Source organism: Cetorhinus maximus, chromosome 21 (genome assembly GCF_964194155.1).
Source record: "Cetorhinus maximus chromosome 21, sCetMax3.hap1.1, whole genome shotgun sequence".
Classification (NCBI taxonomy): domain Eukaryota; kingdom Metazoa; phylum Chordata; class Chondrichthyes; order Lamniformes; family Cetorhinidae; genus Cetorhinus; species Cetorhinus maximus.
Window position 1 is genome coordinate 24,399,361 of NC_135899.1, and position 23,696 is coordinate 24,423,056.

The 23,696-nt window shown below is 47.2% G+C and overlaps 1 protein-coding gene and 4 non-coding genes across 5 annotated transcripts in view; 3 read left to right on the forward strand and 2 right to left on the reverse strand.

Moving 5' to 3' along the window:
* Positions 1-23,696, forward strand: part of LOC144695768 (zinc-binding protein A33-like) — a 176,420-nt gene that overhangs the window by 11,595 nt on the left and 141,129 nt on the right. The window lies entirely within an intron of this gene.
* LOC144696204 (U1 spliceosomal RNA) lies at positions 1,583-1,745 on the reverse strand. Its single transcript, XR_013580116.1, has one exon. It is a non-coding gene; the product is annotated as a U1 spliceosomal RNA (small nuclear RNA).
* On the forward strand, positions 11,171-11,334 carry LOC144696199 (U1 spliceosomal RNA). The gene has a single exon (XR_013580112.1). It is a non-coding gene; the product is annotated as a U1 spliceosomal RNA (small nuclear RNA).
* Positions 12,519-12,681, reverse strand: LOC144696201 (U1 spliceosomal RNA). Its single transcript, XR_013580113.1, has one exon. It is a non-coding gene; the product is annotated as a U1 spliceosomal RNA (small nuclear RNA).
* On the forward strand, positions 14,898-15,059 carry LOC144696198 (U1 spliceosomal RNA). The gene has a single exon (XR_013580111.1). It is a non-coding gene; the product is annotated as a U1 spliceosomal RNA (small nuclear RNA).

Sequence of the window (23,696 nt, forward strand, 5' to 3'; positions counted from 1 at the left end):
GCTGCTCAGGGATACGATTGCCTATGTGCAGGACAGGGGTGTGGACACCTGCCTCATCAGCCTGGATCGGGAGAAGGCCTTTGACAGAATATTGCACACCTACATGGTGGATGTGCTCTCCAAAATGGGGTTTGGGGAGGGAATTCGCAATTGGATCCAACTGCACTACACTAACATCAGTAGCGCAGTCTCAATCAATGGGTGGGAATCAGATAGCTTTCCTATTAAATCTGGAGTCAGGCAGGGCTGTCCTCTCTCGCCTGTTCTTTTCATGTGTTGCATAGAACCCTTTGCTGAGTCCATCAAGAAGGATCCGGGCATAAGAGGAGTGACGATCCCAGGCAGTGGAGGCACTCAGATCAAAGCCTCCCTGTACATGGACGATATCGCCGTCTTCTGCTCAGATCCGCTGTCGGTGCGCAGACTGATCCAAATCTGCGACCAGTTCGAACTGGCCTCGGGAGCCAAGGTAAATCGTGGGAAGAGCGAGGCCATATTCTTTGGGAACTGGGCTGACCAATCCTTTGTCCCCTTCACTGTCAGGGCTGACGGCCTGAAGGTGCTGGGGATATGGTTCGGAGGGACCAGGGCATGCGTTAGAAACTGGAAGGAGCGAGTGTCTATGGTGAAAAGAAAACTGGGCATTTGGGAGCGACGCTCCTCTCCATTGTGGGTAAGAACCTGGTCATCAGGTGTGAGGCACTCTCGCTGTTGCTGTACGTGACGCAGGTCTGGCCCATTCTAGTCTCCTGCGCGATGGTGATCACCCGAGCCATCTTTCGCTTTATCTGGAGGTCGAAAATGGATCGTGTCCGCAGCCTCTAGATAAAGGGGGAAAAAACGTGCTCAACATCGCCCTTATACTGATGGTCACCTTTGTGTGTGGCTGCATCAAGCTGTGCGTACATCTTAAGTAAGCAAGTGTCACTACGTGCTGAGGTTCTACCTGTCCCTGGTGTTGTGAAGGATGGGTCTGGCCATGCTGCCGCAGAACGCTCCAAGTAGTTGGACCGTGCCATACCACTCCAATGTTCTCTCTCAGGCCCCCATGTAATACCCAATTCACCATGAGAACAGACTCGTTCCATCAACACCCTCCACCTCCCACCCCACCCCGCATCTCTCCGGACTTCTTTACAAATCCAAATTAACTGTCAGAATGATCGCACAGCCCAAAACACTCATCATCCCTGAATTATAACAAGACTTAACAAGGGGACAGGCTGCTCCTACATGCTTCAAAATATGAAAGTAAATGAGACAGGTAATGTCAATTTGGATTACTACAGAAGTTGAGAGATAAGGTGGTTTGGGGGCTGGAATTAGTCCAGGGAGTGTTGACACGTTGGGTGAAGTGTTAGATGACGGCTTTGAAAGAATGCTTGAGTGGGTGAATTGCAGGTGCAAAAATGTAACTTGGCAGGCAGGAAATAAATGACAAGGCAAAAAAGTTGCCTGGGGTGAAAGTGAAACTTTCTGGGGATGACCAGAACAATTCCGAATGGGAAAAGGTACTAAAGAAAAGGCGGTGAGAATTTAGACCAGTGAGGAAGATTCAGATTCTGCTTTTTGATTAGTAATTCAGGGGAGAGCGTGAACGTAGTCCCCCACTACCACAAATTTTGCAGTCGAGTATCCCGCATTTGGGGTCATCACAGGCGTCAGCACACCCGAAGTGCAATGGGCTAGCCTCATCCTGGGAGAACCACTTTTTTTTTGAAAAATATACTTTATTCATAAAATATCTGGAAGAACATTCCAAACCATTTCAAAATCACCATCACAAAAGTACAATCAGATTCGTTGGCTTTGGCTGCCTGTGCGTAAGTGAGGCAGCGTTTGGGGCAGGTCCTGTAGAGGTGGTCTGCCTCGCCACACAGGTTGCAGCACTTGGCATGTTTGCAGTCCTTTGTCTGGTGCTCTTCCTGTTTGCAGTTCTTGCAGAGGGCGGCGCTGCAGTTGGCCGCCACATGACCAGACTTGCCACATGAGCAACAAAGTTTGGGCTGCCCAGCGTAGACAAGGTAGCCACGGCTTCCCCCGATAGCGAAGCTGGAAGGAGGGTGGAAGATGGCTCCCTTACCATCGGCCTTGAGCGTGACCTTAAATACACATTGACGGCGGATACCTTGAGTATCTTCCGTCAATGTGTATCCCTCAATCAACATCACATAAACAAGCAATCCACCCATCATCTGGCTGATTATGGGAGCTTCCTGTGCATAATTTGGCTACTGTGTTTCCAACCTTACAAAGGTGACTACGCTTCAAAAGTATTTTGGATGTATTGAGGATGTCCTGTGGTCCTTATACTGATGGCCACCTTTGTGTGCGGCTGCATCAAGCTGTGCATGGATCCTCAGTACGCAAACACCAAGTGTCACGACGTGCTGAGGTTCCACCTGCACCCGGTGTTGCGAAGGTTCGGTCTGGATACGCTGCCGCGGAACGCTCCAAGTAGTTGGACCTCCTGTCCCTCGTGGAAAGATTTATGCAGAGAAACACCTTTGACCACAGGTCCATCAGGCAGTGGTCGGCACGTAATGTCTTAGAGGACCTGCGGGAAAAGGAGAGGGTGGATCCTGTGGGACGGTTCCCCGAGCAGTCTGTCAAAGTCATTTGGCAGAATGCCTCATCGCCAGAACTTTCTAACAAGCACCAAGATGTAGTTTGGCTGGTGGTGAGAAAGGCCCCCCCTTTCAAACCATTTTCAACTTTTACACATGGATCACGAGGTGCTTCAATACAATCAATGACTATTACAGTCATTTCAATAGGTCATTACAGTCAGACAGTGCAATAGTATTGGAGTTATCAGCATACATCATGTTGCACTCTGAAGTGCTTCAATACAATTATAAGACAAATAGTATTCACTGTGTACATTTAATGTGAGCCATACAACGTGAGGGTTCTATGCCTTTCCCAGCCCCTCGGTGCACTGTGGCAGAAAGGTCTTAGACAGCGACCTTTCCCCATTGCGCCTTTGCGGCGGCTGCCCCAAGCTTTAGTGCGTCCCTCAGCACGTAGTCCTGGACTTTGGAATGTGCCAGTCTGCAACACTCGGTCGGGGACAACTCTTTGCATTGGAAGACCGACAAGTTTCGGGCAGACCAAAGAGCGTCTTTCACAGAGTTGATGATCCTCCAGCTGCAGTTGATGTTTGTCTCGGTGTGTGTCCCTGGGAACAGCCCGTAGAGCACAGAGTCCTGTGTCACAGAACTGCTCGGGATGAACCTCGACAAAAACCACTGCATCTCTCTCCAGACCTTCTTTGCAAAGGCACAATCTACAAGGAGGTGAACAATGGTCTCGTCCCCACAACAGCCACCTCGAGGGCAATGTGCAGAGGGGGTGAGACTCCTGGCGTGTTGGAAGGATCTGACGGGGAGGGCCTTTCTCACCACCAGCCAAGCTATGTCTTGGTGCTTGTTGGAAAGTTCTGGTGATGAGGCATTCCGACAAATGACTTTGACAGTCTGCTCGGGGAACCATCCCACAGGATCCACCCTCTCCTTTTCCCTCAGGGCCTCTAAGACGTTACGTGCTGACCACTGCCTGATGGACTTGTGGTCAAAGGTGTTTCTCTGCATAAATTTTTCCACAAGGGACAGGTGGTACGGCACGGTCCAACTACTTGGAGCGTTCCGCAGCAGCGTGGCCAGACCCATCCTTCGCAACACCGGGGACAGGTAGAACATTCCTGGGAGAACCTTTTTTTTTGAAAAATATACTTTATTCATAAAATATCTGGAAGAACATACCAAACCATTTCAAAATCACCATCACATAAGTCCAATCAGATTCAACTTTTACAACATGTATCACGAGGTGCATCAATACAATCAATGAATATTACAATCATTTCAATCTGGTCATTACAGACAATCAGACAATGGTATTGGAGTTGTAAACATACATCATGTTGCACTCTGAGGTGCTTCAATACATTTATAATACAATTAGCATTCAATGCAGACATTCATTTTGAGCTGTACAGCCTGAGGGGCTCTCAACAGTTCCCAGCCCCTTGGTGCACTGTGGCAGGAAGGTCTTAGACAGCGACCTTTCTCCATTGCACCTTTGCGGCAGCTGCCCCAAGCTTTAGTGCGTCCCTCAGCACAAAGTCCTGGACTTTGGAATGTGCCTGTCTGCAACACTCGGTTGGGGAAAACTCTTTGCACTGGAAGACCAACAAGTTTCGGGCAGACCAAAGAGCGTCTTTCACCCAGTTGATGATCCTCCAGCTGCAGTTGATGTTTGTCTCGGTGTGTGTCCCTGGGAACAGCCCGTAGAGCACAGAGTCCTGTGCCACAGAACTGCTCGGGATGAACCTCGACAAACTACTGCATCTCTCTCCAGACCTCCTTTGCAAAGGCACGATCCACAAGGAGGTGAACAATGGTCTCGTCCCCACCACAGCCACCTCGAGGGCAATGTGCCGAGGGGGTGAGACTCCTGGCGTGTTGGAAGGATCTGATGGGGAGGGCCTTTCTCACCACCAGCCAAGCTACGTCTTGGTACAAAACAAAAACAGAATTTCCTGGAAAAACTCAGCAGGTCTGGCAGCATCGGCGGAGAAGAAAAGAGTTTTGAGTCCTCATGACCCTTCGGCAGAACTAAGTATAGTTAGGAGAGGGGTGAAATATAAGCTGGTTTAAGGTTGGGGGGGAGGGAGGGGGTAGGGAGAGAAGTTGGGGGCGGGAGGGGGTGGTTGTAGGGACAAGCAAGCAGTGATAGGAGCAGATAATCAAAAGATGTCACAGACAAAAGGAACAAAGGGCTGTTAAAGGTGGTGATATTATCTAAGAAAATGTGCTAATTAAGAATGGATGGCAGGACACTCAAGGTACAGCTCTAGTGGGGGTGGGCAGCACCCTACATCTTGGTGCTTGTTGGAAAGTTCTGGCGATGAGGCATTCTGCCAAATGACTTTGACAGTCTGCTCGGGGAACCATCCCACAGGATCCACCCTCTCCTTTTCCCTCAGGGCCTCTAAGACGTTACATGCTGACCACTGCCTGATGGACTTGTGGTCAAAGGTGTTTCTCTGCATAAATTTTTCCACTAGCGACAGGTTTTACGGCACGGTCCAACTACTTGGAGCGTTCCGCGGCAGCGTGGCCAGACCCATCCTTCACAACACAGGGGACTGGTGGAACCTCAGCACGTAGTGGAACTGTCATTACATTAAAGGTGCTACATGAATAAAAGTTGATGCTACGTGTGTGCCTTGTGTGTTTCTGTGCTGTGTGTCAATCCCTATTTATGTGTGTGCCTGTGTGCTGTGTGTCTCTCTGTGTGTGTGTGTGTGCCTGTGTGCTGTGTGTCTATGTCTGTTTATGTGTGTGTGTGTGTGTCTGTGTGTCTCTCTCTATCAATGTGGGTGTGTCTGTGTGCTGTGTGTCTCTCTCTATTAATGTGTGTGTGTGCTGTGTGTCTCTCTCTATTGTGTGTCTGTGTGCTGTGTGTCTCTCTCTATTGTGTGTCTGTGTGCTGTGTGTCTCTCTCTATTAATGTGTGTCTGTGTGCTGTCTATCTCTGTTTATTTGTGTGCCTGTGTGCTGCATGTGTATCTGTTTACGTGTCTCTGTGTGCTGTGTCTATCTCTGTCTACGTGTGTGCTGTATCTGTCTCTGTGTGTGTGTGTGCGCACGTTTGTGTCTATGTTTGTTTATGTGTGTGTATATGTGTCTGTGTGCTTTATGTCTATCTTTGTTTATGTGTGTGTATGTGCCTGTGTCTGTCTATCTCTGTTTATTTGTGTGTCTGTGTGCTGTGTGTCTAACTGTTTATGTGTTTCTGTGTGCTGTGTGTATCTCTGTTTATGTGTTTGTTGTGTCTATCTGTGTTTGTGTATCTGTGTGCATCTATCTTTGTTGATGCATGTGTGTATGTGTCTGTGTGCTGTCTATTTATTTATTTGTGTGTCTGTATGCTGTGTCAATCCTGTATAACTGTGTTTCTGTGTGTCTAATTGTGTGTCTGTGTGTGCCTATCTCTGTTTATTTGTGTGTGTGTGTGTGTCTGTGAGCTGTTTATCTCTTTTTATGTGTCTGGACGCAGTGTGTCTACCCCTCATACATACTGTGTTGAGTCTGTGTGCTGAGTGACTATCTTTATTATGTGTGTGTGTGTCTGTGCCTGTGTGTGTGTTTGTGTGTATGTGTCTCTGTCTGTCTGTGTCTGTCCAGTCTCTTTGCTTTTCAGTACTGGCCCCGTAATGTATCCAGGGTCTGCTCACAGGTGTTCTCCCCCCTCCCAATAGGGAGCGAGGTGGAATGCTGCTGCTTTAAGAGACCTATAAACATATTACAGGTCATTTAAGACTGGATCTCAGATGAGAAGCCTGGCAATACAGAGGAGGTGGAGGGAAGTGAGATTTGGTAGAGAAGAATAAGAGCAGGGTGATCTCAATTAATCCATATACATGTGGATGTTACATGTACAGGAAATGAGAAGAGAAACTGCATGTACGGGGGGGGGAAGAGAAACCGCATATACAGGGGGGAAGAGAAACTGCATGTACAGGGGGGAAGGGAAACCGCATGTACGGGGGGAAGAGAAACCGCATGTAAGGGAGGAAGAGAAACCACATGTACAGGGGGGAAGAGAAACCGCATGTAAGGGGGGAAGAGAAACCGCATGTACAGGGGGGGAAGAGAAACCGCATGTACAGGGGGGAAGAGAAACCGCATGTACAGGGGGGAGGAGAAACCGCATGTACAGGGGGGAAGAGAAACCGCATGTACAGGGGGGGAAGAGAAACCACATGTACAGGGGGGAGGAGAAACCACATGTACAGGGGGGAAGAGAAACCACATGTACAGGGGGGGAAGAGAAACTGCATGTACAGGGTGGAAGAGAAACCACATATACAGGGGGGGGAAGGGAAATCATTGCTGGAGAGGTTCTGGCTCCGGTCAAATAGGTGAAACTGGGACCAAGTGGGGGAAATCTCACTGGGCTGGATGGCAGTGAAAGCGAATTAGAGAAAGGATGTATTGCTGGGGCCACGTCAAACACTGCAGGAAGATGAAGGTCAGATATGCATCTCGGTCACTGTCACAGAGGATGTCATTGCAACTTGGCTAGAAGCTGTTTCAGTGCTGGGGCAGTATCGGAATCCTGATCGGACAGGTTCAAAAATGGACTTGCAGGGAGGATGCAGGAAGGATAGCAATGAAGCCGTGTTGTGTTGGGTGTCAGGAAAATCACCTTCACGTATTCAGATAATCCATCAAGACTGTCAGGACGACCTGGACAATTATCCAAGGGGAGCAATGTCTTTAAGATGAGATTTACTCTGCTGCAATATGCCCTCCAGACAGGGATGGCTTACGGAGAGAACCATTCTTGACAAATTGCACCCCCCGCCCCCCCACCCCATCATCCAGGCTTTCTTATTTAAATGCCAGGTAATGCGCTGATGTTCCTTGGAATAACCCCTTAATGCCCGTGCTGTCTCAGACTGTTACATCACTAAAGGCTTAAACTTAAAATCTCCTGCAGCTTTTCCACCAACCAGAACCATCTGATGATCTTTGGCAGCTTTAAATTCTGGCGCCATCTTCTTCTCTTTGAAAATGTACATTTCCTGTAGCACACGCTTCCCAATAAACCCCTGTCTCATCAACATTAAAAACTTCTTCCGGCGAGTAGCGACCTTCTTCAATGTCTGCCTTCAAACAGGCAGGTAATATTGCTCAGTTCTGTTGAAGGGTCATGAGGACTCGAAACGTCAACTCTTCTTCTCCGCCGATGCTGCCAGACCTGCTGAGTTTTTCCAGGTAATTCTGTTTTTGTTTTGGATTTCCAGCAATCGCAGTTTTTTGTTTTTATCTCTGTGTGATCCAAAGGCCTGGACGAATGATCCACAGAATGCAATTTCAACTCGCACCACTGGGGAATTGGAATTCAGTCAAAAACAAATCTGGAAATAAAAAGCAGTCACCAGTGAACATGACCATGTTGTAAAAGTCCGACTTGTTTACAAATGTCCTTTAGGAAGGAAACTGGCTGTCCTTACCCAGCCTGGCCAGTATGTGACTATGGTCCCTCACCTGTCTTAGCCAGTGGGCCTTGCGAGCCCCTCAGTTGCATCAAACCTCAGAGGATGGACAATAAATACTGACCTTGCCAATGACACCTGCAACCTCAGAATTAATTTTAAAAACTCTGGCTGGAAAGGCTAGAACTTTAGCATTGGATTATTTTCACTGTCATTTTTAGTTAAGACTTTCATTTTAAAATGGATTGGGAACAAACTGAATGTATATCATCACTCAGCACATCTTACCAGCCAGCATTCAATGCAACGTCTTGATGAATCACAAGTAGATAAAAATTAAAATGCTCTTTCTACCGCTGTCATTTCAGAATTACCTTTTGCACAGAAATCTTTGTCGGTTCCTTCAGAACGCCCAATCAGGTCGTCACCTCATTGTTTAAGGGTTTCAAAAGCAGGCTGCAGCTTCTCGAGTTCCATGGTCACATTTTTGTTTTCACTGATTTGCTCTCGGATTTTTTCTACCTCAGCTGAGATGGAAGGTAGTTGTTGTAATCGGACGGCGATGCGTTCCAGTGCCTCGAGCATGGGGCTGATCTTGTCGTGAAACTGCAAGAGGGTGGGAATATCAGGGTAATCTGTAACGCATGTATTTATCAGAAGCTTCCCTATCATCACTAGTTGTTTCGCCGGACATTTTAATGTCGTGCAGATAGGAACGCCTCATGAAACACTAGCATTGAACTTTCTGACTGAGAACTCTCACCCTGCTCATTCTGTAAATCTTCATACAAGCTTTTGGCTATTGCTGGGACAACCATCAAACTAAGAGGCGCTTGGGTTGCTTTTGGACTTCGATTCATACTGCCAATAGCTTTTCCATGTTCTCCATTACGCTGCTTCTAGTCTGACTCACCCTGCCAGCACTTTAAGGTGTGACACTTTGTGCATCCAATTTCACTGCCAGGCTGATACTTTTACTTGCTTCCTTTGCAACAGCTGATTCCAATTGCTGGTCATTCCTGACTCAGGTTTACGAGTGATTCCGAAGCATCGCAGCACTAAATCACAAGCCCGAAACAAGGGGCTTTAAAATGGCTCCCCTGCCTAGCCTGTCGCAAATGGCTCTCTCACTGATTTTAAAATGGCTCTTGCCTCTCACAGCCTTGAACAAGGGCCAGGCTTGGGAGGCTCCAAAATTAATCAGACGATTGCAGAGTTAGCCTCCTGAAGGGCAAGTACTGCAACCTGTATTTTTCACCGAAACAAGCCCTGAGACAAAGAAAGCAATTTTGCCTGTGCACAATGGCAAATATCTCTCTCTCTCTCTTTCCCTCTCTCTCTCTCTCACAGACTTCAAGGTGGTTTCTGTGCTACACCCACAGCAGGCAATCCTGAGGCTCCAAAATTGAAATTCGCTTGCAGAAGTCAAGAAATGGGCCATTTTCCACAGGAATGAGCTGCCCAGGGTTCAACATTTTGTATAAAAAATAAAGAAACCTCTTAGTTTGGATATTCTTTCTTCAGGACATTGCATCAAAGTATTTTTTTAAATAGCCGAATTTCCCTCGATTGCAGATGGACACCTCACTTTCTTCACTATGTCGCCGATCGGGTCATGGGACCCGACATGAGACATCAGACCAACTTTAAACAACGAGCTGGTGCACAAGGTGACAATGGAAAAACAGAAATTTGGATGTTAATTGAAGAAACAGGCTCCTAAAGAATAAACCACTTTAAGACAAAACAACGTTAAGTGGGGCGACTTAAAGCGTCTGCGATGCTGGACTTTTTTGTTAATAAAGGAATAGTTCAAAAGCAAGGCGATTATGCTAAAGATTCACTGGTTAGATCCCATCTGGAGGGTTATGTTCAATTATGGGCACCACACTTCAGAAAGGACATACAGATACCCATCTAGATCTGCTCGAATAATGAATAAAAGACAGACTTTTTAAATAGCAATGCTCAAAAGGCCAGAACTGCAGGATCACTGTAACCTCGGTGGGGAGTGAGATGACGGTGGTTACAGAGGTAGAGAGGAGTGACACCATGGAGGAATTCGAACACAAGGATGGGCATGTTAAAATCACGGTGCTGCCCAAGCCAGGAGCCAAGGGGGTCAGTGAGCGCAGGGGCGATGGGTGAACATGGGCACCTGAGGTTCGGAGCAGTAGCCCCCCCCCACCCCCCTCCCTTACTTCTATATTTATTGGAGACCATGCTGTTGTTCACAAAGGTAAATGCCACGGTTCCTAGGAGACCTTTCCTGTCACAAGGGACATAATTTTGATTTAAGACGTGACTCAAACACAACACGAGAAAGCCTCATTGGAAGCATCATCCATGATGGAAGACATGTTGACTAAAATACCTTCATCTGAGGCAAACTCTCCAGGTTTCTTTTACGTGATAGAGTTGCTTCCATTATTCTCAGTTAGCCTTTTTCCAGTGAGTCTATTGACGAGCCCAGTTTCTAGTTTCTTATTTGGCTGTATAATTATTAACTTCCTCACTTCACCCCTGGTCCTGTGTCCAGGTTTGCCTAACCCCATTAGAAAAGAATGATTAGCATTTCTCTAAAGGACTTTCACAGGACCACAGGACATCCTCAATACATCCAAAATACTTTTGAAGTGTAGTCACCTTTGTAAGGTTGGAAACACAGTAGCCAAATTGTGCACAGGAAGCTCCCATAATCAGCCAGATGACTGGGTGGATTGCTTGTTTATGTGATGTTGATTGAGGGATACACATTGACGGCAGATACTCAATCAAAGACGCTATTAATGTGTATTTAACGTCACGCTCAAGGCCGATGGTAAGGGAGCCATCTTCCACCCTCCTTCCAGCTTCGCTATCGGGGGAAGCCGCGGCTACCTTGTATACGCTGGGCAGCCCAAACTTTGTCACTCATGCGGCAAGTCTGGTCATGTGGCAGCCAACTGCAGCGCCGTCCTCTGCAAGAACTGCAAACAGGAAGGGCACCAGACAAAGGACTGCAAACAGACTAAGTGCTGCAACTTGTGTGGCGAGGCAGGCCACCTCTACAGGACCTGCCCCAAACGCTGCCTCACTTACGCACAGGCAGCCAAAGCCAACGAATCTGATTGTACTTTTGTGATGGTGATTTTGAAATGGTTTGGAATGTTCTTCTAGATATTTTATGAATAAAGTATATTTTTCAAAAAAAAGAGTGGTTCTCCCAGGACGAGGCTAGCCCATTGCACTCCGGGTGTGCTGACGCCTGCGATGTCCCCAAATGCGGGATACTCGACTGCAAAATTTGTGGTAGTGGGGGACTGCGTTCGCGCTCTCCCCTGAATTACTAATCAAAAAGCAGAATCTGAATTTTCTTCACTGGTCTAAATTCTCACCGCCTTTTCTTTAGTTACCTTTTCCCATTCGGAATTGTTCTGGTCATCCCCCAGAAAGTTTCACTTTCACCCCAGGCAACTTTTTTGCCTTGCCATTTATTTCGTGCCTGCCAAGTTACATTTTTGCACCTGCAATTCACCCACTCAAGCATTCTTTCAAAGCCGTCATCTAACACTTCACCCAACGTGTCAACACTCCCTGGACTAATTCCAGCCCCCAAACCACCTTATCTCTCAACTTCTGTAGTAATCCAAACTGACATTACCTGTCTCATTTACTTTCACATTTTGAAGCATGTAGGAGCAGCCTGTCCCCTTGTTAAATATCAACTATTAGCCAGGCCTTACAATCTAAAACTTACATGTTAGCCTCCGGTGTGTGAGGAACAGGAGACCCACAAGAGACAATGAAAAGTCCTAATGTGAAGCTGTTTAAAGTCTTGTTATAATACAGGGATGATGCGTGTTTTGGGCTGTGCGATCATTCTGACAGTTAATTTGGATTTGTAAAGAAGTCCGGAGAGATGCGGGGTGGGGTGGGAGGTGGAGGGTGTTGATGGAACGAGTCCGGGGACTGTTCTCATGGTGAGTTGGGTATTACATGGGGGCCTGAGAGAGAACATTGGAGTGGGCAAATGCGAGGTTAAAAATGGCACGTGGAATTTGCCGGCCACGAAATAAATTGCAGGGAGAAAATTATGCAGAGAAGGAATAATTGGCCGGTGATAATTGCAGGGATGAAAATAATGGGGGCTGAATATTTGTGGGGAGGAGAAAAATGAAAGGCACCATAGATGTTTGAAGTGTAGGTTGGATTAGAAATGGTACAATATGCTCCCTCTACTGGAAAACATTAAAGAAGCAGCAAAATATGTTTTTGGATTTGGAAAAGCAGGGAGAGCGCGAACACAGTCCCCCACTATCACAAAAAATGGAGGGTGGAAGCAATTGCAGAGTGATGATAAACGATGCAGCGAAGGAATGGTTAACTGGTGATAATTGCAAGGAGGAAAAGAATGGGTAATGGATTTGCAGCGACGAAAATGAGAAGAATATAGCTAAGATTTCAAAATCTCTCTCAATGAGTTCGAGCACCTTGAATTATCATTGTTATTTTTTGAATTGTAAATCAGGGGAGAGCGCGAATGCAGTCCCCCACAACCACAAATTTTGCAGTCGAGTATCCCGCATTTGGGGACATCGCAGGCGTCAGCACACCCAAAGTGCAATGGGCTCGCCTCATCCTGGGAGAACCTTTTTATTTTGGAAAAATATACTTTATCCATAAAATATCTGGAAGAACATACCAAACCATTTCAAAATCACCATCACAAAAGTACAATCAGATTCAACTTTTATACACAGATCACAAGGTGCATCAATACAATCAATGAATATTACAATAATTTCAATCTGGTCATCACAGACAATCAGACAATGGTATTGGAGTTGTCAACATACATCACGTAGCTCTCTGAGGTGCTTCAATACATTTATAATACAATAAGCATTCAATGCAGACATTCAATTTGAGCTGTACAGCCCGAGGGGCTCTCATCAGCTTGGATCAGGAGAAGGCCTTTGACAGAATATTGCACATCTACATGGTGGATGTGCTCTCCAAAATGGGGTTTGGGGAGGGAAGTCGCAATTGGATCCAATTGCTCTACACTAACATCAGTAGCGCAGTCTCAATCAATGGGTGGGAATCAGATAGCTTTCCTATTAAATCTGGAGTCAGGCAGGGCTGCCCTCTCTCTCCTGTCCTTTTTGTGTGTTGCATTGAACCCTTTGCTGAGTCCATCAGGAAGGATCCAGGCATAAGAGGAGTGACGATCCCAGGCAGTGGATGCACTCAGGTCAAAGCCTCCCTGTACATAGACGATGTCGCCGTCTTCTGCTCGGATCCGCTATCGGTGCGCAGACTGATCCACATCTGCGACCAGTTTGAACTGGCCTCGGGAGCCAAGGTAAATCGTGGGAATAGCGAGGCCATGTTCTTTGGGAACTGGGCTGACCGATCCTTTGTCCCCTTCACCGTCAGGGCTGACGGCCTGAAGGTGCTGGGGATATGGTTCGGAGGGACTGGGACATGTGTTAGAAACTGGAAGGAGCGAGTGTCTATGGTGAAAAGAAAACTGGGCATTTGGGAACGACGCTCCCTCTCCATTGCGGGTAAGAACCTAGTCATCAGGTGTGAGGCACTCTCGCTATTGCTGTACGTGGCGCAGATCTGGCCCATTCCAGACTCCTGCGCGATGGCGATTACCCAAGCCATCTTTCGCTTTATCTGGAGGTCGAAAATGGATCGTGTCTGCAGGGACGCGATGTACAAGCCTCTAGATAAAGGGGGAAAAAACGTGCCCAACATCGCCCTCATACTGTTGGCCACCTTTGTGTGCAGCTGCATCAAGCTGTGTGTAGACCCTCGGTACGCAAACACCAAGTGTCACTACGTGCCGAGGTTCTACCTGTCCTCGGTGTTGCGAAGGATGGGTCTGGCCACGCTGCCGCGGAACGCTCCAAGTAGTTGGACCGTGCCTTACCACCTGTCCCTCGTGGAAAAATTTATGCCGAGAAACACCTTTGACCACAAGTCCTTCAGGCAGTGGTCAGCACGTAACGTCTTAGAGGCCCTGCGGGAAAAGGAGAGGGTGGATCCTGTGGGATGGTTCCCCGAGCAGACTGTCAAAGTCATTCGGCAGAATGCCTCATCGCCAGAACTTTCCAACAAGCACCAAGATGTAGCTTGGCTGGTGGTGAGAAAGGCCCTCCCCGTCAGATCCTTCCAACACGCCAGGAGTCTCACGCCCTCTACACATTGCCCTCAAGGTGGCTGTGGCGGGGACGAGACCGTTGTTCACCTCCTTGTGAATTGTGCCTTTGCAAAGAAGGTCTGGAGAGAGATGCAGCGGTTTCTGTCAAGGTTCATCCCGAGCAGTTCTGTGACACAGGACTCTGTGCTCTACGAGCTGTTCCCAGGGACACACACCAAGACAAACATCAACTGCAGCAGGAGGATCATCAACTGGGTGAAAGGCGCTCTTTGGTCTGCCCGAAACTTGTTGGTCTTCCAGCGCAAAGAGTTGTCCCCGACCAAGTGTGCAGACTAGCACATTGCAAGGTCCAGGACCACGTGCTGAGGGGCGCACTAAAGCTTGGGGCAGCCGCCGCAAAGGCACAATGGGGAAAGGTCGCTGTCTAAGACCTTTCTGCCACAGTGCACTGAGGGGCTGGGAACTGTTGAGAGCCCCTCGGACTGTACAGCTCAAAATGAATGAATACAGTGAATACTAAGCGTATTATAAATGTATTGAAGCACCTCAGAGAGCAACATGATGTATGTTGATAACTCCAATCCCATTGTCTGATTGTCTGCATTGACCAAATTGAAATGATTGTAATATTCATTAATTGTATTGATGCACCTTGTGATACATGTTGTAAAAGTTGAATCTGATTGTACTTATGTGATGGTGATTTTGAAATGGTTTGGAATGTTCTTCTAGATATTTTATGAATAAAGTATATTTTTCAAAATAAAAAGGTTCTCCCAGGACGAGGCGAGCCCATTGCACTTCGGGTGTGCTGACGCCTGCGATGTCCCCAAATGCGGGATACTCGACTACAAAATTTGTGGTAGTGGGGGACTGCGTTCGCGCTCTCCCCTGATTTACAAATCCAAAAAATAATATCTATGGTGCCTTTCATTTTTTTCCTCCCCACAAATATTCAGCCCCCATTATTTTCATCGCTGCAATTTTCACCAGCCAATTATTCCTTCTCCGCATCATTTTCTCCCTGCAATTTATTTCGTGGCCGGCAAATTCCACGTGCCATTTTTAACCTCGGATTTGCCCACTCCAATGTTCTCTCTCAGGCCCCCATGTAATACCCAACTCACCATGAGAACAGTCCCCGGACTCGTTCCATCAACACCCTCCACCTCCCACCCCACCCCGCATCTCTCCGGACTTCTTTACAAATCCAAATTAACTGTCAGAATGATCGCACAGCCCAAAACACGCATCATCCCTGTATTATAACAAGACTTTAAACAGCTTCACATTAGGACTTTTCATTGTCTCTTGTGGGTCTCCTGTTCCTCACACACTGGAGGCTAACATGTATGTTTTAGATTGCAAGGCCGGGCTACTTTAACCCCAGGATTATCTTTTTGAAACTCCAGGACCGCAGTCCAACAGGAACTGGTTAACCGGAGCCACCGAAAACCAGGGTCCCGGACAGGCAATTAAATCTCGGGGTAAGAAACAGACACAAACTCACGTGGGCCTTGGAGAAGGTCTCAGTCCGTCCCCTCTGGAGGAAGCTCCCAAAGAGGAAGAATCCTTTTTCCTGTCTGGATCTTCACATTGCAGGTTTCAAAATAAAAATTCCTTGTGGGATAGGGGAGAAAATTAATTTCATTAAAACAGAAAGCAAAAACATTTTCAAACAAAATAGCACAAGAGCCAATGATTCACTCTCAGTTACAACTCAGCAACATCCAAATACAAACAAGTCAGAGTTATAAAGCAGATTGAAACAGAGGGAACACACACACATTGAGAGTCATACGGACTCGAAACGTCAACTGTGTTCCTCTCTGCAGATGCTGTCAGACCTGCTGTTTTTCAGCTATTTTTGTTTTTGTTACACACACTGAACCCGAGTGGGGACTAGCTCCACTCTCTGGGGGCTGTTTTAGGATTGGGATCCTAGCCAGGTATATCCTGAATGAGCAGTTTGCAGACTCCACCCCTGACATGTTGGGATGTCTCTCAATCTGCTCCCCAGGAGGCCTGTCCTTTGATATGTTAATCCCAGGACAGGACACCCTTCTGATTCTTTCTGTTCTTTAATGTGTTCATCCCAGGAAAACAATGTTTTCAGCCATTTTTTGGTTAACTTTAAACCCTTAACTCTTATCTTGTCTGGAATGTCAGTGCAGTTTGAAATATTCAACACTAAACCCCCAACATAGGACTGGTCAAAGCATGTGGATTGTTAGTGAGATTCTGCCTGTGATTTTTAGTGATGTCAGTGTGGATTGTATAATCTGCGTGTGTCTGTCTCAGTGTCACTGGTGCCATAAAGTAAAGCAAATGTTTCCTCACAGCCTCCCTCCCACCACCTCCTCGCCCACCCCCACCCTCTTCTGAAGTGTCTTACGGTTTTCCTGGCACTTTTAAAGACATTTCAAGAATTAGATCTAAACACAATCTCAGTTCCACTTCCATTGTAAATGTTTGTGGGTTTTTATTGATGTCACTGGGGATTGTAACTAATATTGTGGCCACGTATATCCTGACTGTACAGAGGTGTGTGTGTTTGTGTCTGTCTCTGTGCGTGTGTGTCTCAGTACTTGCCCATAATGGGCCCCAGGGTCGCCTCAAAGCTTGACTCTCCCCCCGGCTTCTAAAGTGACTCCTGGTCTCCTGGTCTCCTGACACCTTCAGCACTTTCCTGCTGAAGAACCTCATCTCCACCTCCTTTTCAAACATGGTGAGAGATTCCCTCAGGGAGCAGAGCTGAGTCTCTCCCTATGTCTCTCTCACTTCCCTTCTCCATCCGTCTCTCCTGCCCTCACACACTCTGCCCCCGCGCCCCCCCCTCAATAAACCCGGTGGGGACTGTGGTCTTTTTCCCTTTGCTGGCTATGTCTCCCGGGCAGCGGTGGTGAGCTGGTAGTGATAGGCGCTGTGCTGGCGGCTGGCGTGATGCAACATCAGGGCGATGGTGGATGAGGGTCTGCCTGCCATGGAAACGGCATGTTTCCCAGGGATGCGCGGGTTTGGGACAATACAGCATGAAAACCCACCATCACACTTAGTGCAAGTGTGGGGAAATTCTGCCCATAATCTTTATGCATTCATCTCATCCTTGGTTTCAAATCCCACCATGGCCTCACCTCCACCCCTCCCCCATATTTCTTTTTTTTTTCAAATTTATTCTTTCATGGGATGTGGGCATCGCTGGCAGAGCCAGCATTTGTTGCCCATCCCAAATTGCCCTTGAACTGAGCCTTGTGGCCCTTTTCAGGGGGCAGTTCAGAGTCCACCACATTGCTGTGGGTCTGGAGTCATACGTAGGCCAGGCAAGAATGGCAGATTTCCTTCCTTAAGGGATTTTAGTGAACCAGATAGGTTTTCTACCACAATCGGTGATAGTTTCATGGTCACCATTACTGAAACTAGTTTTATATTCCAGATTTATTAATTGAATTTAAATTCCACCAGCTGCCGTGGTGGGATTTGAACCCATGTCCCCACAGCATTAGCCTGGCCCTCTGGATTCCTAGTCCAGTGACATCACCACTATGTCAATGTCACCTCCTCCAGTCCTACCACCCTCCAAGGTCCAGTGCACCCCTGCAACTCTGCATCCCCTTTTTTCAGTCGCTCTACCACTGGTGTCACCTCCCAGCAGCAGAACAGCGAATGTGCTGCATCTGCTGTGAAGTTCCTTTTTTGGCACATGTTCCGAGTGGCTCCAGTTGCACGACTTCTTCTCCATTGCTCACAGTTGAGTTAGATGTTAAAAAAAAAATCCAGAAAAGAAACAACTTGAATTTCTACACCGTCTTCCACACCATCAGGAAGCCATGATGCCACATGACTGTTCGTAGGTGGTCAGATGGATCGACCACCAGTTCCAGTGCAAAACAGGATGGCCATAAGAATGAGCAGAAGTCCAAAAAATGGGCTCCCCTGGTGGCAGGATGGATCTCACTGAAACACATGCTCTGCTAAGGTCCTGGGGATTCTCAATGCTCTATTAGTGCACTGGGTCAACCATATAAACACTGTGGCTACAAGAGCAGGTCAGAGGTTGGGAAATCTTCAGTCAGTACCTCACCTCCTGACTTCCCAACACCTGTCCACCATCTACAAGGCCAAAATCAGGACTGTGAGGGAATACTCTCCACTTGTCTTGAGCTCCAGCAACACTCAAGAAGCTCAACACCATCCAGGACAAAGCAGCCCGCTTGATCGGCACCCCATCCACCACCTTCAACATTCACTCCCTCCAATACCAATGCACAGTGGTAGCAGTGTGTACCATTTACAAGATGTACTACAGCAACCCACCAAGGCTCCTTCGACAACATATTCTAAACCCACAGCCTCTACCATCTAGAGGGACAAGGGCAGCAAACACATGGGAACACCACCACTGCAAGTTCCTCTCCAAACCACTCACCATCCTGACTTGGAAATATATCACCGTTCCTTCACTGTTGCTGGGGCAAAATTCTGGAACTCCCTCCCTAACAGCACAGTGAGTGTACCTACACCACAGGGACTGCAGCGGTTCAAGAAGACAGCTCACCACCAGCTTCTCAAGGGAAATTAGGGATGTGCAGCAAATGCTGGCACAGCCAGTGACACCCACATCCCATGAACGAATAGATTTTTAAAATTGTCAACAGCGCAACTTGCATTTTTATCACAGTTCAACGAAGTAAAGCCTTACTAGGGAGTTTGCAAGAGATTTGTCAACTAGACTTGACACCGGGCCACGTAAAGAGATGTGAGGGCAGATGATGAAAACCTCAGTGAAAGAGGTAGATTTTAAGGAGCTTCTTAAAGGAGGAAAGAGAAGTAGAGAGTCAGAGAAGTGTAGGGAGGGAGAACTTTAGGGTCGAAGCAACAACTAAAAGGAAAACAGAAACTTTGAGATCAAAATGTCAAAGTGATTGAAAAAATCTGCTGAGAAAGCACATTGAAGATTGGATTGTTTCTGACCCAGTTTTGCTGTGTTCAGAGAGTTGTGCTGGTCTAGGTTGTAACACTGTTTAACTGACCTCAAACATAACCATCTACAACCGACTACGGGAAGGAACCAAGAGTGCTTTCTGTCAAGGTTGGCAGGCGGCTTCTCAAAACATCCTGATAACACATTCCAATGGAATTAGATCATTTGTGGCCTAACCTTGGGTCACACACTTGTTGCAAAGCCAATTGTTAAGCTTATTGGACGTCATTTTAACATGGGGGCAACAGTGTGAAACAGGAGAGAGCAGATCAGCTGCACATTGTACACCTCGTCTGATTTCACTTTGCATTGACTTCAATGGGTGGATCTTGGTAGTACGACTGTAACAAATGGGTGATAATGGGGCTCAATTTTAACCTGCTGGGAGCCTGACGGGATTGGGCACAATGCTGGCTTAAGGCGGAGATGATGGCATAGTAGTGATGTCACTGGACTAGACATCCAGATGCCCAGGCCAATGCTCTGGTACACGCTCAAATCCCAGCACCACACCTGGTGGAATTTAAATTCAATTAGTTAATTAATCTACAATTGAAAAGCTAGTTTCATTAATAATGACTATACGATTAGCATTAAGTGTTGTTAAAAACCCATCCGGTTCATGAATGCCACTTTAAGGAAGGAAACCAGCTGTCCTTACCTGGTCTGGCCTGCATGTGACTCCAGACCCACAGCAATGTGGTTAACTCTTAACTGCCCTCTGAAATGGCTCAGAAAGCCACTCAGTTCAAGGGCAACTAGGGATGGGCAACAAATGCTGGCCTTGCCAGGGACGCCCACATCCCAGGAAAGAATGAATTTTTAAAAACCCTCACCACCGTGCACCACCCCAAACCATCTCCATCACGCTCAGTCATCAAATTGGACAGAGGGTAACATTGGCTGGGTTGTAAGTCTGGTGCTCCGCCTAATCCCGTGGGATTTCTACCTGGTGAGTTTACACCTGCCCAAGATTGACCACATGGAGAGAGGCGAGGATGTAAAACCACAATTGCAAGCAATCCCTTCAGTTCCTCCACCCGCAGGTCATGTTAAAATTGCCCCAGTTTTTGGAAGCACAGATTGGGTGGATAGTATTGGGAGGAATTTGCAAGTCACTCAGAGTTGGGAGGGGTAGGGAGGGTGGGGTGAGGTTGCGGGAGATCCCTGCTGGCAGGAATCAGATCTGGGATCAGTTTTAATGATGGGGGTGTTATCATACTGATCTCTCTAGAAAGGCTTAAGGGGGAGATGGTGGCATAGTGGTGATGTCACTAGTAATCTCAAAGGTCCAGACTAATGTTCTGGGGACACAGGTTCAAATCCCACCATGGCAGCTGGTGGAATTTAAATTCAATTCATGAAATCTGAGTATTAGTATAATCTCAGAATTAGTGACTGTGAAACCAATGGAGATTGCTGTTAAAAACCCATCCGGTTCACTAATATCCTTCAGGGAAGGGGATCTGTCATCCCTACCTGGTCAGTCCTACTTATGGACTCCACATCTACAGCAATGTGGTTTACTCTTAACTGCCCTCTGAAATGATCTAGTAAGCCACTCAGTTCAAGGACAATTAGGGATGGGCAACAAATGCTGGCCTTGCCAGTGATGCCCATACCCGAATAAAGAAATTCAGCATCTAGCTCCATGCAAACATGTATTAGAGAACTGAAATAATGCTCAGCTGTGGAAAATCATTTTGCACTCATTATCGTTTTTCTGATGATTATTATATGTGACAGGCACCTTATTACTATCGCTGGAAGGCTTACTGTGTTGGCTACGTTTAGTGAGTTGTTCAGAGCGCCATTAAAATGAGTGTCAGAGGGAACATTCCTGTTAAATTCACATTGTGGCTATTACAAGAGCAACATTCTCTTTCCATGTAACAATGTGGAAATGGACATTTTCTTTCTCTTCTGCTGAGACTAAAAGCAAGCAACGAGTTATCTCCTATTTATTTCAGTTGCCCTGGTTGACATGGTAATGTCTGAGAAGGCTGGCAGTCAAGATGCACAAGGCTTTTCCACCCTCACTACCTCGGGCCCTTTGGTGAGAGGTAAGACCAGCAGTTCTCCTTTGGAAAATTCGAAAGATAATAGATTCTAACTCAGTTTATTTGAAAGAGAGAATGCTTTGGAGAAGGTTGGATTGTTAAGGTAATAATGTAATCTTCAACTGCCTAGGACCCAAGCTCCAGGAATTTCCCTCCTTACACCTCTCCATCTCTCTACCTCTCTCTCTTCTCCTAAAGATACTCCGTTAAACCAACATCCTTGACCACGTTTTTGGTCGTCTGACCTCATCTCTCCTTAGGTCGCTCAGTGTCATATTTCACTTCATGATGCTTTTGTGAAGCGATGTTTTATTGCATTGACGGCGCTATGTGACTATAGGTTGTTGTTGTTGCTGTACATAGAAACTAAGGCAATTAAGTTCATTTGTGCTGTTCCCCTCAGCCTACTCCATGTGATAACAAGTTCTACATTCTTACCACTCTCTGGGTAAAAGTAATTTCACCTGATTAACCCTATTCGATTTAAGCAGCAAAGGATTTGAGATGCAGGTCATCCTTGATTGAATTGAATGGCCGAACAGGCCCAAGGGCCTGAAAGGAGTGTCCTTATTTATTCTAGCTGCCCGAGCTAACGTGGTAATGTCTGAGGATTCTGGTAGTCACAATGTGGCAGGATTGACCTTTTTCTTGTCCTTATTCACCCAGGGCCTTTAGTGAACCTTGACAAGCTCGGCATGCTGTCTGATCATTCGAAAGGTAATAAATACAATCCCAATCATCTGAAAAAGAAGATGTATTGGAGAACATTTGGCTGCTATTTGTGTTTCATTTCTGCATCCTGTGTAAGCCTCAATCGACAATTTGCTGGGCTACGGGGAAAGGGCAAGGGGCTTCTGCGACTGGACGAATGGCCCCCTCCTGACATGTTGGATTCCATGGGGTAGAAATTGGCCTTAGAGCACATGGTGCAAAACCGAGAGTTGTCGCAAAGCTTAATGCCTGAAACTCTGAGCATATGTCAGCTTCTTTCTCTCAAACTGCTGTGTCAGCAATTACCTCACAGAGAAAAATAAATCCAAATTAGTTGTGATTTCCTCGCCTGTATCCAGGTGGAGGGAACTTGGGCTTTTATTTTTCCCCTTAGGTGTTCACCCGTAGGGGGCAATTTTAACCTAACCCACCTGAGTGAGGCAACATGGACAGATTGGGTCCCATACTGTGGTTTTACCCCGACCCTCTGCCAGATTGACGCCCCATCCAATCCCATCAGTTTGTTGCCAGTTCTGTTGGGCTAAAATTAGTCCTGCAGTGAATTCACAATTGCCCTTCCCCCCTGCCCCCCCCCCCCAAACCACCCCGGTCAGTTAGAGTTGCACAGTTTTAAATTTAAGGTGCCGCTCCCTGTTAAATAAGGCAGTTAAAGTAGCCAATTTCCAATCCTTAGGATTAGCCCTTATTCACTGAACTTGGCTTGGCCACTTTCGGCTCCTATCTCCCTCAAGCTTCCTCAACCCCATTCTTCTTGGACGGGCCCTGGCGTCAAAATTTGTGGGTGCACTGCTCAATGTCTGCCCAAAAATGTCAAGGCACCTCCAAATTTCTGATTAGCCTCTCACTGCAGGACAGTCCCACCAATATGTGGGAGCAGGAGAGGAGGGTAGAGGTTGGAGGGTGGGTTGGGAAAATCATGCCATATGAAAGTATGGCTCCGCATATTCTAAGTATCTGTAACCGCCCCCTGAACCTTCCAGTCCTCAGGACAGCGAATCAATGGAGGAGGAGGCAGCAGTGGAAAAGCAGCAGGGGGAGTGGCGGACGGTGAAGAACAAGAAAAGTAAGAGGGAGCGAAGAAGAAGCAAAGGCGTTTCCCAGAGAAGCGGCAAGAGGCGTCTCCCATCTGACACGGATGACAAGGGCAGCAGCTCTTCGGATGAGGAAGTGCCAGAGCGGCACCGACAGAAGAGGCGGCAAAGCTCCAGGGCGTTGGAGGACGAGACACCCGAGCTCCAGAAAATTGGAGACAACAAGGAGACCAGCGCACCCCAACTTGGCCTGCAACCTGAGGAGGCCAGTGCACCACAGCCCCTGGAATCTGGGAGCAGTGAGGCAATCATCGCACCCCAGCTCCAGGAAGCCGGGAACAGCAACCCCCCCAGAGGGGGTGAGTTTTGGAGAAGCTTCTCCAGCAAAGGTCATCTCAAAATCCGCTCACTACGTGAACCTCCAGATGCCACTGGAGCAGAACACGGCCAAGGAGATCTACCTCAGCCCATCCAAAGTGAAGGAATTTGAGCTCACTACGGGTATGAAGGAGCAGACTAAAGGTCTGGGACTCTCAGAGACAGTGGGTTTGGTAGGAGAATAAATGCTTTAATATGGGTTTAAAGATTGTATCCATAAATGTGCGTAGCATTAAATCTACTACGCGATGTGTTGCGACCTTGGACTACCTAGCCAAGGTCAAAGCTGACCTGTTGTTTCTGCAGGAGTGTGCGATACCGCACCTCAGCTCCTACAGGCAATGGTCAC